Below are 18,571 nucleotides of genomic sequence, written 5' to 3'. Positions count from 1 at the left end.
GGAGGGAGGCGGGCGAGTCGGGCGGCGAGAGGCGGGGCGGCGGCGGCGAGGAGAGGCCGCCCAGCGCGGGGCTCTCGCCGTCTGCCTGCCTGGCTGCCTGCGTGGCGCTGACGTCACGGGGCTGTAATGTGCCCCACATAGGCACACGTGGGGCGGCGAGCGAGCTCCCTCCCACATCCCATCGCCGCTCGCTTCGGCCGGCCTACTGAGCTGTCGCAGGCGGAAGGCCTGCGCATGAGCGAGGTTTTCGCGCCTTCGGGATTCCCTTCACGCCTTCCTCCTCCCGGGTCCTTGAGAGCGCGGGAAGCGGCAGCGCGAGACCGGCGTTGAGCCTGGTAGGTATTGCGCTTGCCAAGGCAGTCATTTGGGAAATGAAAACTTGCAAAGCAAGCAACCAGTTCAATCTGAAGTACGTGTATGCTTAATATCCTGTATCTGAAACCTGTTCTGCCCCCTCCCCCACACTTGGTGCCATTTTCATCTACACATGCAGCAGAGTAAGTTGACCCAGAATAGTACCAATTCAGATGGCAGATGGGAGAATGACAGTGCTGAATGCTTTCCCATGTAGAACAGTCCCTGCAAATAAAAACCTAGCATATTTGGAAGAGGGATGCTAGCCTAACCATTACCTTCTATGCTGTTACTATTTTTTTATTTTTTTTTACATAAGTAAAAAGTGACCTTTCCCCATCTGGCATGGTGGTGTGCCTCGAGATTTTTTTCATGAAACAAGTGTGCCTTTGCCCAAAAAAGGTTGGGAAACACTGATCTAGACCAACCCTCTGCAATGCAGGAATCTCAACTAAATACTGTATTTTTCGCTCCATAAGACGCACCAGGCCACAAGACACACCTAGTTTTTGGAGGAGGAAAACAAGAAAAAAAATATTCTGAATCTCAGAAGCCAGAACAACAAGAGGGATCGTTGCGCAGTGAAAGCAGCAATCCCTCTTGCTGTTCTGGCTTCTGGGATAGCTGCGCAGCCTGCATTCGCTCCATAAGACGCACACACATTTCCCCTTACTTTTTAGGAGGGAAAAAGTGAGTCTTATAGAGCAAAAAATACGGTAATTCCCTCGCAGATGGCCATCCATCCTCTGTTTAGGTTAGGCTGAGAGAAGGCAGCTATTGCAAGAGTGTTGTTGGCCCAGAAATGGAAACAAGAAGAATTACCGACGAAAGAAGAATGGCTGACAAAATTAATGGACTATGCAGAATTAGATAAGATGAGAGGAAGGATTCGAAACCTGCGGGACCACTGATTTTGGATATAATGGGCCACTGGTTTTGGATATAATATTGAATTAGATGCATGGCATGAATTGTGGAATGTAAATATGAAATTTACGGCTTCTACAGCATTGAAGGAGAATTTATGGGAAATGATTTAGAGGTGGCATCTTACGCCGGCAAAATTGGCAAAGATGTACAGAATGAAAAATAAGAAATGATGGAAATGTAGAGAGGCGGAGGGAGATCTTTACCACATGTGGTGGACCTGTGGTAAAGTGAAAAAAATTTAGGAAATAATTTACAATGAACTCAAAAAAAATATTTAAGTACACTTTCTCAAAAAAGCTCAAAGCCTTTCTACTGGGATTGATGGGGAAGGAAATACAGTGGTACCTCGGGTTAAGTACTTAATTCGTTCCAGAGGTCCGTTCTTAACCTGAAACTGTTCTTAACCTGAAGCACCACTTTAGCTAATGGGGCCTCCCGCTGCCACCGCGCCGCCGGAGCCCAATTTCTGTTCTCATCCTGAAGCAAAGTTCTTAACCCGAGGTACTATTTCTGGGTTAGCGGAGTCTGTAACCTGAAGCGTATGTAACCTGAAGCATATGTAACCTGAGGTACCACTGTAAGAAAAAAGGATCAAAAACTTTTTCTATATGCCACGGTGGCAGCAAGAATTATTCTGGTCCAGAACTGGAAAACAGATGTAATACCTACCATTGCGGAATGGCAGGTTTCAGATGATGAGTTATGCAGAACTGGCCAGATTGTCAGGAAAAATACGAGACCAGGATGAACAGAAGTTTCAAGAAAGCTGGAGTAAATATATGGTGTATATAAGAGATAATCGTAAAACCCTAAAGACACTGGCAGGGCTGGAATAACTCTTACAACGTATGGTAAACAATAAAGTTAACTAAATAAAATACGCGATGTCAGAAATTATACGATACTTACCGAAGGGGTGGAGGGAAGTCCGAAGCTCAGCAGAGCTAAAGATAATTATGTGGCATATTTGTATTATAAGTGTATGTTCGATGAAAACAATAAAAATTTATTGGGGGGGGGGGACGAAACCTGCGGGACCAGAGATTCTCAGAAGACTGGAATAAATATGTGAACTATTTGAAAAGCAATTGTAATCAACAGGTTACGCTAGTAGGATTACAAGAAGTTTCCTAAGGATGAACATATGAAATATTGCAAGGAAGGTTATGAAGAGAGTTATTAGTTAAGATAATTAAAAGCAATGGTGAAATTAAGAAATGAAAATAAAGTGAAAAAGATTGGAAAATTTTCAGGTGCGATTGATGGAAGTAAAAAAAAAATTGTATAAAATATGAAATTCTGTTAAATGATTGTTGAAAAAGGATATGTTAAAAATTAATAAACTAAATATTGGTGTATGCAATTTTTATTTCTTAATTATATTTAGTGGTAGTATGGTTGTATTGTTTTTTGTAACATAATATCATTCAATAAAAATTATTTTTTTAAAAAAATAATCAATAAATAAAAATATATATAAAGAGAGAAGACAGCGATTGGTTCAATGTTACACCCAGTGAATGTCATGGCCCAGTAGGAATTCAAACCCTTGTCTCCCAGGTCCTAGCGTAACGCTCTAACCACTACACCACACTGTCTCTCAGACCACCGACCTGATCCAGCATCTTGTGTTCCAGCGAGTTTTTGCTTGTCCGTTGGCAGCCGCAGAGAAATCCAGATTGTATATTAAAACTGAGCGTGTTGAGCACCTATATGGGAAAATGCTAATTGGAATTTACTGGCTGTAAAAGGGAAACTAAACATTTATCAAGGATTTTACTCCCATCTGTCACTGGCTGTGAAGTGGCCAATGGCCCATCTGCTCCTCTGTTTGCCATGGCTGGGGACAAACACAGGTGTGCTTGATTCACACACGCCCCAAACCCAGCCCATTTCCAAATTTTGCCCTAGAAAGTATTGATTGGATGGTGCCCTAGATTTTTCACAAATGTTTTTCCTTGCTGAGAGAGAGAGAGCTTCCAGATGGGTATTTTATTGTGGGCTGGCTGCACCTCGTGCACAAGAGTTTTTCTGCAGCATTAATAATAATAATAATAATAATAATAATAATAATAATAATAATAATAATTTATTATTTATACCCTGCCCATCTGGCTGGGCTTCCCCAGCCACTCTGGGCGGCTTCCAAAAAAATATTAAAATACTGTCATACATCAAACATTAAAAGCTTCCCTAAACAGGGCTGCCTTCAGATGTCTTCTAAAAGTCAGATAGTTGTTTGCTTCTTTGACATCTGGTGGGAGGGCGTTCCACAGGGCGGGCGCCACTACCGAGAAGGCCCTCTACCTGGTTCCCTGTAACCTCACTTCTCTCAGGGAGAGAACCGCCAGAAGGCCCTGAGCGCTGGACCTCAGTGTCTGGGCTGATCGATGGGGATGGGGATGCTCCTTTAGGTCTACTGGGCTGAGGCTGTTTAGGGCTTTACAGGTCAGCACCAACACTTTGAATTGTGCTTGGAAACGTACTGGGAGCCAATGTAGGTCTTTCAAGACCGGTGTTATATGGTCTCAGCGGCCACTCCCAGTCACCAGTCTGGCTGCCGCGTTCTGGATTTGTTGTAGTTTCCGGGTCACCTTCAAAGGTAGCCCCACGTAGAGCGCATTGCAGATTACCAGAGCATGCGCCGCTCTGGCGAGGCAGTCCGCAGGCAGATAGGGTCTCAGCCTGTGTACCAGATGGAGCTGGTAAACAGCTGCCCTGGACATTTGCACAAAATACCATACTTTTCTGTGTATAAGAAGCCCCTAGTCTTATACACAGAAAAGTACAGTAGTTGGCCGCAAAATACATGCACATCTTACTTAATCAGTGCGTGGACAGGGGGGTTTTCCCCAGCCAGTTTTGGCTCCTCTTAAGGTAAAGGGACCCCTGACCATTAGGTCCAGTCGTGACAAACTCTGGGGTTGCAGCACTCATCTCGCTTTATTGGCCGAGGGAGCCGGCGTACAGCTTCCGGGTCATGTGGCCAGCAGGACTCAGCCGCTTCTGGCGAACCAGAGCAGCGCACGAAAATGCTGTTTACCTTCCCGCCGGAGTGGTACCTATTTATCTACTTGCACTTTGACATGCTTTCGGACTGCTAGGTTGGCAGGAGCAGGGACCAAGCAACGGGTTTAGACCACAGCGCCACCCACGTCCCTTTTGGCTCTTCTTAGGTGGCAGCTATTCTAAGAGAACAAGAGAGGCGTTTAAGATAGAGTTATTTTTCTAGAAAAATAGCACTGGCTTGGGAAATCTGTGCTTAGGGAAGAGTCAGGCCAGACAGATATAATCACAAGTGCTCTTCAGCTTGGTCATTAAACGCAGGATTAAGCTTCAAGAGGACATCGGTTAAATTGGTGGAACTGCAGAGCTGGGAAACGGGTTGGCTGCCTATGTTACAAATTGCCCTTGGGAGACCTTGCAAGTAGAACTTACCAAATCGCTGCCAGGATCTGCTCCGCATTGTACTAACTACATAATCCTCAGGATCCCTTCCAACTGTACAATTCTATGACTCTCAGTCGCTCTCAAAGATCAGCCGCAACGTGGTCTCTTAGTGACATCTAGTGGCACAGTCACAGCATCTTAAACTAGACAGCATCTTAAAAAGCAGAGACATCACCATGCTGACAAAGGTCCGTATAGTTCAAGCTATGGTTTTCCCAGTAGTGATGTATGGAAGTGAGAGCTGGACCCTAAAGAAGGCTGGCCGCCGAAGAATGGATGCTTTTGAATTCTGGTGCTGGAGGAGACTCTTGAGAGTCCCATGGACTTAAAGGGACCCCTGACCATTAGGTCCAGTCGTGGCCGACTCTGGGGTTGTGGTGCTCATCTCGCTTTATTGGCCGAGGGAGCTGGCGTACAGCTTCTGGGTCATGTGGCCAGCATGACTAAGCCGCTTCTGGCGAACCAGAGCAGCGCACGGAAACGCCGTTTACCTTCCCGCCGCAGCGGTACCTATTTATCTACTTGCATTTTGACATGCTTTCGAACTGCTAGGTTGGCAGGAGCAGGGACCGAGGAATGGAAGCTCACACCATTGTGGGGATTCGAACCGCCGACCTTCTGATCGGCAAGTCCTAGGCTCTGTGGTTTAACCCACATCGCCACCCGCGTCCCCAACCACCCGTGTCCCCAAAGTCCCCATGGACTTAAAGAAGATCAAACTCATCCATTCTGAAGGAAATCAGCCCTGAGTGCTCACTGGAAGGACAGATCCTGAAGCTGAGGCTCCCAGACTTTGGCCACCTCATGAGAAGAGAAGACTCCCTGGAAAAGACCCTGATGTTGGGAAAGATGGAGGGCACAAGTAGAAGGGGACGACAGAGGACGAGATGGTTGGACAGGGTTCTCGAAGCTACCAGCATGAGTTTACCAAACTGTGGGAGGCAGTGGAAGACAGGAGTGCCTGGCGTGCTCTGGTCAAGGGGGTCACGAAGAGGCGGAAACGACTAAATGACTAAACATCAACACAAAGCACAGGGGTGGGGGTTAGCCGGTCCAGGACTTGGCCCTCCATCCCCAAGCTCCAACCTGCGTGCAAATAAACAGCCACGAGGCAAGGCGAGCTCACTCTCTACGGGAGATTTATTGATAGAGAAACATCTCTCCTCCGCCACCACGAGAACTGGGAAAGATTACATTGGCATCTGGGAAATTGGAGAGGCAGGAGAAGGGGGTGTCACCTCCTCAAGCCCCCCATCCATTTCTGCTGGGCCATCTCTGTCCCACAGGCATGCCAAGTTCCTTGAGGTCACCCTCTCGCCCTCATGGAGACATCCAGGATAATGGATTCCTGCCTCTCGACCGGTTCCTCTCCTCTGCAAGAGAACGGCTCCTCAGCCTTTGAACCCCTGGGCCACGTTGGAGCCCAGAATCGCAATGGATCCTGTGTTCCAGCCCTTCCTCTTCTTCCCCTTCCCGGACCGCTGCCCTCTCGGGTCCTGAGATCGAGAGAGGAAATAAAAAGAAGGGGATTTAGGGTGTTATTACTTAGTCAAAGAAAGTTCTTTCTTCCTCTCTCGGAACACTAGAACTCGTTTTCTGTAGTTTAGCTACGCAGCTGCTTGGAGAAGTCGTCTCTTTCATCATAGCTGTCAACTTTTCCCTTTTCTTGCGAGGAATTCTGTTAAGTTGTGGGTGAACATATCAGACGACACAGCGATTCTTCAAACAGCTCTTGTTTATTCACAGGCCAGGACAGAACTGAACTGAAGGGTTCAGCCAGGCTCCTTATATAGAGCTCCACTACAATGCAACAGTAACCATTTTCTGTAACTATCCAATCACTTTTTATGCCTTATTTGCATATGTGGACCTGAGTGAAAACTATCTACAATATCCCCCTGCTGGCCCAGGGTGATCACTTCAGTACATAACAAATTCTATTCAGAATAAGGGATTTCCCTTAAAAAAGGGGAAACATTAACAGCTATGTCTTTGATCGGTCCTGAATATTCCAACATTCCTCTTCAATGGATGTATTTGAGTTATGAGAGAGGGAAGGAAAATTTTCTCTCTCTACTTTCAACTTGCTAGTATAATTTTATAAACTTCTATCATGTCTAACCTGTCAGAGGCCACATGGTGGAAGAGGACCCTTTCTTTTTCTGCCACCCTGTTTTCAAAATGGTTTTTATTGATATTTATATATTACAAACACACGCCAAAAAACAGAATTTAAATGAAACATGCCGTATTGTATACCATTCACCCCCTTGTAAACGTGTCAGTGCTATAGGTTAATCAATATTAATACATTTCTACTTCCCTTTGCAGTACAGCGGTACCTTGGAAGTAGAACGGAATTTGTTCCGGAAGTCCATTCAACTTCCAAAACGTTCAGAAACCAAGGCGCAGCTTCCGATTGGCTGCAGGAAGCTCCTGCAGCAGCCACATCGGACATTCGGGTTCCAAAGAACATTTGCAAACTGGAACACTCACTTTCAGGTTTCCATAAACCGAACTTTTTTTTCAGTCCTCAAAGCCAGATATCACAGGCTCACTTTGGGGCAGAAAGCCCATAAGGGGTTTCCACTCATTAATATATGTCAACAAGGATTTTTCTCTAAGTAAACACATTAACTTTGTCACCTCAGCCAAATCCAATAATTTCAATAACCTCTCTTCCATTGTAGGTAATAATAAACCCTTCTATCTGTCACCACTGTGAATTATTATTACTTAAATTTCTAGACTGCCCTTCATCCGAAGACCACAGGGCAGTTTACAATATAAACAGAGTTAGCATCCGAACAAGACTGCAATAGCAATCCAGATAATATCCTGAGAACATGACTTGGAACAATGGTCTATTTTGTTGCATCAGGAAGTTAATCTTTGATAAACTTCCGTTATGTTGCCTCTGATTCCTCGTTGTCAGAGTAAGAAGGACAGAAAGAGGCATTTTGAGTTACACACCTTCCAACATTTCTTTGATTAAAATAGGGACATCCTATTTAATAATAATAATAATAATAATAATAATAATAATAATAATATCCCGGCCATCTGCCTGAGTTGCCAAAGCCACTCTGGGTGGCTTCCAGCATATATAAAAACATAACAAAACATTTTGTAATATAAGAGAAATAGAAAATTCTTGGAAGTAACAAATAGGCTTAGGGGTAGAATAAGAATATGTGGTAGTAAATATTAATGATTAGAAGAATAATAAAGGAGAAGAGGTTAGTTAATGAAAGGAGTTAATATTATTAGAAATATGAAATTGGAGAACTGTTATACAGGTGATATAATGAAATTCAGAGAGAGGGGATTTGAGGAAGTCAGTTACCAATGTTAAGAGATTTAGGTATTTGAAGTAATATTTTTTTTATGTGTTTGGTTTATTGTCTAAGTTGTGTGTTTTGTCATGTTTTTTTTCTCCTTTTTTCTGTGTGAAAAATCTGGAAAATCAATTTTAAAAATTTTGGGGGGGTAACATAATAAAACCATGAGCATTAAGAAACGTCCCTTTAAATGTCTGCTAAAGGTTACTTTAGAGGGACGCGGGTAGCACTGTGGGTTAAACCACAGAGCCTAGGGCTTGCCAATCAGAAGGTTGGCGGTTCGAATCACCGCAACGGGGTGAGCTCCCATTGCTCGGTCCCTGCTCCTGCCAACCTAGCAGTTCAAAAGCACGTCAAAGTGCAAGTATATAAAGAGGTACCATTCTGGCGGGAAGGTAAACGGCGTTTCCGTGCGCTGCTCTGGTTCACCAGAAGCGGCTTAGTCATGCTGGCCACATGACCCAGAAGCTGTACGCCGGCTCCCTCGGCCAGTAAAGCGAGATGAGCGCCACAATCCCGGAGTCAGTCACGACTGGACCTAATGGTCAGGGGTCCCTTTACCTTTACCTAAAGGTTACTTATCTCCTTGGCTTGAAGGTCACATGGCCTCCATCATTTCTTCAATGAAAATAGGGACATCCTAAGGAAAAGCTGGACCTTCTGGGATCAAATCAGGAACTTCCTTAAATCTAGTACTGCCCCAGGAAAATAGAGAGACTTGAAGGGTCTGTACTTACCATAGCTAGCAGCTGCCTTGCATCCCCTTGTACCATCCCTCTGTCCTGTCTTTGTGCAATGTCCGCTCCTTCCTTTGGCATCGCTCCTTGCTGGCTTGGCCTCGCCACGGCGGCTGCAGCCAAGACCCCGAGAATCAGGAGATGGAGGTAAATTCCCTTCATCTTCTACATTCGGAGGAACCAGGATTTTGCAAGGAGCTCTTGAGCGTGTTGGCTGTTTCTCTTGCCCGTAAGGCAGTGCTCACCTGAGCAGGTGATCTCATGACAAGGGTTTCCTGGCAGGCCTCACAAAGGGAGGTTTGTGGCTGCTGTCCTATTTCCCAAGACTTGAAGCCCACCCTCTTACCCCGAGGGAAACAGGCAGCAGAAAGGCCCCTTCCACGGGGCATCGCAGCAGGAGATATTTCCCAAGAGCCTCCTAGCACATCGAACAAGACAAGGTTGTTGTTGTTTTAAAATAGGGCTGGCAAGGGAGGATTTTCAGGCCGCGAGAGAAAGAGAGTTGCAAAAATGAGACTCTCGGGTCGCATCGGCTTCCATCGCCAGGAAAGTGATACGTGAAGCTCAGATCTGGCAAAAGGCTTTGCGGAATTTGATATCGTCCTGGAAAATATATCGTCTCCATCCTGGCAGAACGTTAGAGGTGGATTCGTTTGGGACCGTGAGCTGCGGCAAACAGCCACGGCGGAATGAAGAGAAGAAAAAGTTTTGCTTTGTTCGTTTTTATTCTTCTTCTGTGAAAATCAGTAAATGGCATGTTTCTTTAAAAAATAAATAAATGAAGGGGGAAAGTTGACCCGCCGACTTAAGTCAGCGAAAGGCAAAGCTAAAATATTTGCTTGCTCTGTAAGGCGCTCTCAGCACTCTGGAAGCCTAGAAATGCTTAGGCTGCATCTCACAGGAATGCAAGTGCCCTGTGAGATGATGGTGATGATGATGATGATGATGATGATGATGATGATGATGATGATTTATTGATACCCCACTATAGCTATAGCTTAGGGCCACATTCTCTTGGGGACCCCAAAAACTTAAAGGGGAAAAAACCTGGATGTACATTTCCAAAATATAAAACAAATAAAATAAAACCTACATAAAGCAACAGTGTTTTGTGTTGTGTAAGGAATGGTCCCCGCCTGCTAGCCTGATCCTTCAAATATCACTGGTTTGCTCATTTCTATATACAGTGGTACCTCGGGTTAAGAACTTAATTTGTTCTGGAGGTCCGTTCTTAACCTGAAACTGTTCTTAACCTGAGGCACCACTTTAGCTATAAGGGCCTCCCGTCGCCGCTGCGCCGCCGCCACCCAATTTCTGTACTTTTTTAAAAAATATATATATATTCTGTTCTTATCCTGAAGCAAAGTTCTTAACCCGAGGTACTATTTCCAGGTTAGCGGAGTCTGCAACCTGAAGCGTCTGTAACCTGAAGCGTCTGTAACCTGAGGTACCACTGTATAGGGTGCCTACATTCTACATGGACTGGTTGTAACAATTACTTTGCTAAAATACATATTTTTGTTATGTGCAAATGGCTTGAGATACTTATTTGGTCCAAAAATTACTGTATAGAATATAAAAGGTAAAGGTAAAGGGACCCCTGACCATTAGGTCCAGTCGTGGCCGACTCTGGGGTTGCAGCGTTCATCTCGCTTTATTGGCCGAGGGAGCCGGCGTACAGCTTCCGGGTCATGTGGCCAGCATGACTAAGCCGCTTCTGGCGAACCAGAGCAGCGCACAGAAACGCCGTTTACGTCCCACCGAAGCGGTACCTCTTTATCTACTTGCACTTTGACGTGCTTTTGAACTGCTAGGTTGGCAGGAGCCGGGACTGAGCAATGGGAGCTCACCTAGTCGCGGGGATTTGAACCGCCGACCTTCTGATCGGCAAGTCCTAGGCTCTGTGGTTTAACCCACAGCACCACCCACGTCCCATATAGCATATATTCAACACACACAAAAGGGACAATTTGTTGTTGACAAAGGACAGCTGGACATCTCAAGGGCCCCATCACCTTCAATAGCTGAGGGCCGCATCAAACCTAAATCCAGCCCTGGCTATGACTAACGGACTTCTTTGGAACCAAGCTTGTAGAAGTTTTGAGAGGGTCAAGGAGACACTGTCTTAGGGTTTCATGTTCTGCACATTCTCCCTTGAAGACTACTGTGTACTATACTATTTCTAGAAGACAGCAGGGCCCCCCCAAAAAATAACCTCACATGCACACACACAGTTTGCCATGCCATCAATTGTTTAATTAGCCAAAGGTCTGGGGAAAGAGGGATTTTTTGCCTGGCGGCTAAAACAAGCTTTCGTTTCCCCCAAAAGACAACAGCGCAGGGATGTTGTAGCGTCGTCAGGTTCTTGCAAAACTGGTTCCGCCTGTTTGTGCATTTCCCAGAAGACCACTGGGCGACAGGGGTGCTTTGATGCTGTTAACGCTTCCTTTTCGGATCGCCTCAAGACTTTTAGCGGCCTCTCAAGGCGCCGAGGCATCCTGGACGAATTGTGACAATCCTCCGGCCGTTCACCCATCTGACGAAAGCGCAGGCAAAGCATCTCCATCTAGTGGACCTCCTGACCCTCAAACCCTGTGGAAGGAAAGTCCATGGGAGAATGAACATGGCAGAGTCAGGGGGTAGGAGTTACTACTACCCCTATGTGGGATGCGGGTGGCACTGTGGTCTAAACCACTGAGCCTAGGGCTTGCCGATCGGAAGGTCGGCAGTTCAAATCCCCGCCACGGGGTGAGCTCCTGTTGCTCAGTCCCTGCTCCTGCCAACCTAGCAGTTCGAAAGCACGTCAAAGTGCAAGTAGATAAATAGGTACCACTCCGGCGGGAAGGTAAACGGCGTTTCCGTGCGCTGCTCTGGTTCGCCAGAAGCGGCTTAGTCATGCTGTCCACATGACCTGGAAGCTGTCTGCAGACAAACGCCGGCTCCCTCGGACTATAGAGCGAGATGAGCGCACAACCCCAGAGTTGTCTGCGACTGGACCTTACGGTCAGGGGTACCTTTACCTTTACTACCCCTCCTATACCCACAACCAAACACACACACACAAATTCTGAGCATATTATTATACTGAAGAAGCGTCTCCACCTCCATCGTTCAGCCCGGACACTGAGCTCCAGCGCCGAGGGCCTTCTGGCCTTCTGCGAGAAGCCAAGTTACAGGGAACCAGGCAGAGGGCCTTCTCGGTGGTGGCACCCGCCCTGTGGAAGGCCCTCCCATCAGATGTCAAAGAGAAAAACAACTACCAGACTTTTAGAAGAGATCTGAAGGCAGCCCTGTTTAGGGAAGCTTTTAATGTTTGATGCATTACTGTATATTAATATTTTGTTGGAAGCTGCCCAGAGTGGCTGGGGAAGCCCAGCCAGATGGGTGGGTATTGTTGTTGTTGTTGTTGTTGTTGTTGTTGTTGTTGTTGTTGTTGTTGTTATTATTATTAATCCTTCAGGTCTACTGGGCCGAGGCCATTTAGGGCTTTAAAGGTCAGCACCAACACTTTGAATTGTGCTCGGAAACGCACTGACAGCCAATGTAGGTCTTTCAAGACCGGTGTTATGTGGTCTCGGCGGCCGCTCCCAGTCCCCAGTCTGGCTGCCGCATTCTGGATTAGTTGTAGTTTCCGGGTCACCTTCAAAGGTAGCACCACGTAGAGCGCATTGCAGTTGTCCAAGCAAGAGATAACCAGAGCATAAGGCGAAACAGCTGCCCAGGCTGCCTTTAAGCCCCCAAGCTGTGCCCAAGTTTCTATTGCAAGGGTAAAAAGGTAAAGGTAAAGGTACCCCTGCCCGTACAGGCCAGTCTTGACAGACTCTGGGGTTGTGCGCCCATCTCACTCAAGAGGCCAGCGCTGTCCGGAGACACTTCCGGGTCACGTGGCCAGCGTGACAAAGCTGCATCTGGCGAGCCAGCGCAGCACACGGAAACGCCGTTTACCTTCCCGCCAGTAAGCGGTCCCTATTTATCTACTTGCACCCGGGGGTGCTTTCGAACTGCTAGGTTGGCAGGCGCTGGTACCGAGCAACGGGAGCTCAGTCCGTCGCGGGGATTCGAACCGCCGACCTTTCGATCGGCAAGCCCGTGGGTGTGGGTAAAAGCCTCAGCGTCACCCGCATCCCATTGCAAGGGTAAGGTAAAGGTAAAGGGACCCCTGACCGTTAGGTCCAGTAGTGTCCGACTCTGCCACTGATTAATGGCACGTGTTAAGTAAAGGTAAAGGGACCCCTGATCATTAGGTCCAGTCGTGACCGACTCTGGGGTTGTGGCGCTCATCTCGCTTTACTGGCCGATAATAACCAGATAAGCAGAGCATGCACCACTCTGGCGAGATGGACCTTTTCTGCAAGAGGTCCTTTGTACAATATCTCAGCACCCACCTGTATCTCCTGGTTGGCTGCATCCTCAGGGCCTCCATCTCCTTCCCCCAAGATGGAGGCTCTTGGAGCTGAGTCTTCCTGTAAGGCTACAGCCCCCCATACCAACAAGCCCACCAGCAACACCAGCAGCCAGAAGCTGCAGAACTTGTTGGGTCTGGATTTGGGCATGGCGACCTGGAGAGAATGAGAAGAAGGGGAGAAGATTCAGGGTTGTCATCTGTCCTCAAGGTGGAAGGAAGTCCTGCTCCGGGGGGAGAGGAACATCATGAAACCACCTATTCAGCCGTTGGAACCTCAGAGTTTCCCCATCGCATGAACGTTGTCGGCTGTCAGTTGGGTTGGGGCCTTGATGGGGGAATAAGGAATAAATGGCACTGCTGGATTCAGAAGAACATAAGGAACTGCTTTGCATCAAGTCAGACGACTGGTCTATCCATATTTTCTATCTCCGCATGTGTAACAACTCTAATATATATATATATATATATATATATATATATATATACACACACACACACACACACACACACACACACACACACACACACCCCTATGACTGCACCTTTTTAACAATATTTCCCCACCTCTCTCTCCTCCCCCTACTTCCCCCCACTATCCGCCTTATCGCTTAGATATTCCCTCCAGATTTCTTCTGGAAGGAAGCGAGGTGAGGATATTTATAGCAAGAGTAATTAAAAAAAAAAATGTTATTTAGGGGAATTGAATTTAATTCTAAATTATATTCCGGAAATGTGGGAGATTACAAAGGATCAAAAAAAATGGATGTACCGTGCTATATTAGAAGCAAAAAAACTTGTTTTGATGAATTGGAACAGCTGCAAAAAGATTCCACTGAGAACATGGATTGATGATATGGGCAGATTAGCTACATACGAACGAATTGCATGTCGACACAAAGTAAGAATGGATAAATATGAAGAAATAACAACTCTATCTTTCAGCTAAACTTTGGAACTCCCTGCCACTTGAAATCTGGAAGGCGCCTTCACTATGCACTTCTTGGTGCCTGCTAAAAACATCCTTTAGACAAGCCTGTCTGGATGTTTAGAAAGTTGATGGACCTTTTAATCTATTGTTATTTTTATTGTTGTTCATTTTCCCTTTGGATAATTTTATTGCTTTGTATCTTGCAAACTACCGTATTTTTCAGTCTATAGGACGCACTTTTCCCCCTCCAAAAATGAAGGGGAAATGTGTGTGCGTCCTATGGAGCAAATGCAGGCTCCTTGGCTTCAGCGATAGCAACGCGAAGCCTCCGAAGCACAAAGGGAGTGCTCCCTCTGCGCTCTGGAGGCTTCGCGTTGCTTTCGCTGAAGCCTGGAGAGCGAGAGGGGTTGGTGCGCACCTGCCTGGAAGCCGGAGAGAGGGTCTGCGCAGAGAGGGAGAACTGCGCAGTGCCCCTTCAGCCACGCGCCTGCCTGGAAGCCGGAGGAGGAACAGAAGGGACTCCTTCTGTTCTCCTCCAGCTGCGCAGCGAGGCGCTCGCTGTCTTGGCTTGTGCCATGGCCGCGCGCAACCCCTCCGGCAGGGAGAGGTTGCGTGCAGCCTGTATGCTGCTCTTTGGGGCTGGGGGTTGGAAATAAGATATTTTTTTCTTGATTTCCCCCTCTAAAAACTAGGTGTGCCCTATGGAGCGAAAAATACGGTACTTTGACAGTCGTGGGTTGTTGTTCTTTCAACCCTCAAGCAGTGTATAAACGTTATGAAATAAGTAAATATTATCTGCACTGAGTGGGCGCTGCTCTTCAACATTTAAGAAAAGGGACAGCCCCCTAATCCGACCCGAAGAGATCAGTGATCAGAGATCGAATCTGGAACCTTCTGCACAAAGCAGATCCTCGACCACTGAGCCAAAGTCCTGCCACAACATAGGAATCTGCCTCATGCATCTAGTTCAATATAGGTGGCACTGGCTGGCAGCATCTCCCCAGGGTTTCAGGCAAGGGTCTCTCCCAGCCCTGTCTGAACATGTTGGAAATTGAACCTGAGACCTTCTGCACTCCAAGCAGATGTCCTCCCTTCCACTGGTTGTTCTCCATAACATTTACCTAATTCAGAAGTTTGCAGAATTCGGTCCAAACCAGTAGCTTCTTCCAGAAAAACAAACAAACTTTCCCGTATGAAATCAACTGTGTGCATGTGAGGTTATATTGGGGGCTACTGTCTTCGAGAAATATGGTTTACTGTACATAGTAGTCTTCAAGGGAAGCTGTGCAGAAAACTACCCTAAGAGAGTGTGTTCTTGCCCCTCTCATAGCTTCTACAAGCTCGGCCAGTGCGAAAATGGTTCTGCTTACTTCCTCCTCCTTGTTCCCAGAAATCAACTGTGAAAAGATGGGAGGGTTGGTTCTAGGACTAAGCTGAAAGTGTGAAGCTCCTTGGTTATTTTTGCTCATGGATGCTGCGTGTCATTTAATTTAATAATAATAATAATAAATTTATACCCCATCCATCTGGCTGGCTCCCAACAGAAATAATTATTATTATTATTATTATTATTATTATTATTATTATTATAGATAAAACATCAGACATTAAAAACTTCCGTGAACAGGGCTGCCTTCAGGTGTCTTCTAAAAGTCAGAGAGTTGTTTATTTCCTTGACATCTGGTGGGAGGGCGTTCCACAGGGCGGGCGCCACCACCGAGAAGGTCCTCTGCCTGGTTCCCTGTAACTTGACTTCTCACAGGGAGGAAACTGCCAGAAGGCTCTCGGAGCTGGACCTCAGTGTCCAGGCAGAACGATGGGGGTGGAGACGCTCCTTTAGGTATACTGGGCCGAGGCCGTTCAGGGCTTTAAAGGTTATATTTATAGTATCAAAATATGGGGGGAGGGTTTTGTATGTGGCTTAAACCACTGAGCCTAGGACTTGCCGATCAGAAGGTCGGCGGTTCGAATCCCCGCGACGGGTTGAGCTCCCGTTGCTCGGTCCCTGCTCCTGCCAACCTAGCAGTTCGAAAACACGTCAAAGTGCAAGTAGATAAATAGGTACCGCTTCGGCGGGAAGGTAAACGGCATTTCCGTGCACTGCTCTGGTTCGCCAGAAGCGGCTTCATCATGCAGGTCACATGACCCGGAAGCTGTACGCCGGCTCCCTCGGCTAATAAAGCGAGATGAGCGCCATAACCCCTGAGTCGGTCACGACTGGACCTAATGGTCAGGGGTCCCTTCACCTTTACCTATATTTGCTATTGTTTTGCTACGTTATTGTGAAATTGTTTTGCAGTGTTTCTTTCAAATGCATACTCTACCAGCTTTGCCAGTAAGCTGCTTTGAGCATAATTTTTTTGGGGTGGAAACTTGGCATGCAAATAAAACGAATGAGTGAAAATGAATGAAATGATGAACGTACTTTGCAGTGTGTGTGTGTGCGTTTTCTGACATTCCCATTGGCCCCTTCTACTTCCAGGATAGAACTACTTTCAGGATGGTCTGCATGGGGTTGCCAAGTCTTTATCCGTCCAAGGACTGACCAGACCAAGACCAGCTTAGCTCTGGCAAAATGGTGACCTCAAATTCCCTGGGCATATCTACAAAGGACATGGTGTTGGACTTTTGGAGGAAGAGAAGAGAACTAGCCCCGCTGTGTGGACAGAGTCTCTTCCTTTAAATTCCTAGGAGTTTATCTCAGTGAAGACCTTACTTGGAAAATCAATACAACCCAGGTGGTTAAGAAAGCCCAACAGAGACTCCATCTCCTCAGAGTATTGCGGAAGAACGATGTCAATCAACATCTGATGATCTCCTTCTACCGGTCCACAATAGAAGAAGAAGAAGAAGAAGAGTTTGGATTTGATATCCCGCCTTTCACTCCCTTTAAGGAGTCTCAAAGCGGCTAACATTCTCCTTTCCCTTCCTCCCCCACAACAAACACTCTGTGAGGTGAGTGAGGCTGAGAGACTTCAGAGAAGTGTGACTGGCCCAAGGTCACCCAGCAGCTGCATGTGGAGGAGCGGAGACGCGAACCCGGTTCCCCAGATTAGCAGACTACCGCTCTTAACCACTACACCACACTGGCTCTCAATAGAAAGTGTCCTTTCCTACTGCATCACGGTGTGGGACGCTGGTTTGACATCATCTGATAGGAAGTGCCTACAGAGGGTGGTGAATACAGCACAATATATTATGGGCTGTCCCGTGAATCCGCTGGATGAAATAGCGGAAGAACGTTGCCTCAGGAGAGTGAGGAAAATTCTCAGGGCTGATTCACACCCTGGCCGGCACTTTCTTGATCTCCTGTTCTCAGACAGAAGATATAGAAGATTAGTCACGCCAACAGGGTAAAGAACAGCTTCTATCCGTGGGCTGTTAGGCTGCTGAATGAAAAGATAACAGGACAACTGACTTTTGGGTTTGGTGGGTGTGCGTCAGTAAAGGAGGGGAATTAAGACTAAGAGAGCTGAGTGGGGGCTGCTCGTCTAATCTCACTGTATGCAAGTTGTACAAGTGACAATAAAGTACAGTGGTGCCCCGCAAGACGAATGCCTCGCAAGACGGAAAACTTGCTAGACGAAAGGGTTTTCCGTTTTTTAAGCTGCTTCGCAAGACGAATTTCCCTATGGGCTTGCTTTGCAAGATGAAAACGTCTTGCAAGTTTGTTTCCTTTTTCTTAACACAGTTAATACAGTTGCGACTTGACTTCGAAGAGCAACTCATAGAACGCAGTGTACATAGTAGCCCTTTTTGAGGTTTTTAAAGACTTTGGTGATTTTTGAAGCTTTTCCAAAACTTTTTTTGCAGCCATTTGGTAAGTTAAGCTTTTAAAACTTTTTTGGGGGGGTTGGATTTTGGGTTGGGGTGTTTGGAATTCAAGGACTTGGTGTTGGGGAGGGGTTTGCAAGAATCTGGAAGCTTGTGTGGTTTTTTTCTGCATTTTTATGATTTTCTGTGACCATTGTGGCACTCTGCTGTTTTTTTAAAAAAATAATCTGGATTTGAATTTCTGTGTGCTGGGTGACTGGGGGAACAGTTGGGGAGGGGTTTGCAAGAATCTGGAAGCTTGTTTTTTTTCCCTGCATTTTTATGATTTTCTGTGACCATTGGGCCACTCTGCTGTTTTTTTAAAAAAAATTCTGGGTTTGAATTTTGAAGTGCTCTTTACAGTATGTGTGACTTTAAAGAGCACTTAATAAACTCTTGTTGTACCAAATTTGGCTTTGTTTGGACTTTTTTTGACCATAGGAACGCATTAATTGATTTTCAATGCATTCCTATGGGATTTCGTGCTTCGCAAGACAAAAAATTCGCTAGACGAAAAAATTCGTGGAACGAATTAATTTCGTCTTGCGAGGCATCACTGTATTTCAATTTCAATTTCAAATGTTGCCTTGCTACACTCGCACCCCAGCCGGTA

Source organism: Podarcis muralis, chromosome 12, assembly GCF_964188315.1.
Source record: "Podarcis muralis chromosome 12, rPodMur119.hap1.1, whole genome shotgun sequence".
Taxonomy (NCBI): domain Eukaryota; kingdom Metazoa; phylum Chordata; class Lepidosauria; order Squamata; family Lacertidae; genus Podarcis; species Podarcis muralis.
The sequence above is the reverse complement of the archived record's forward strand: the minus strand, read 5'-3'. Positions refer to the sequence as shown.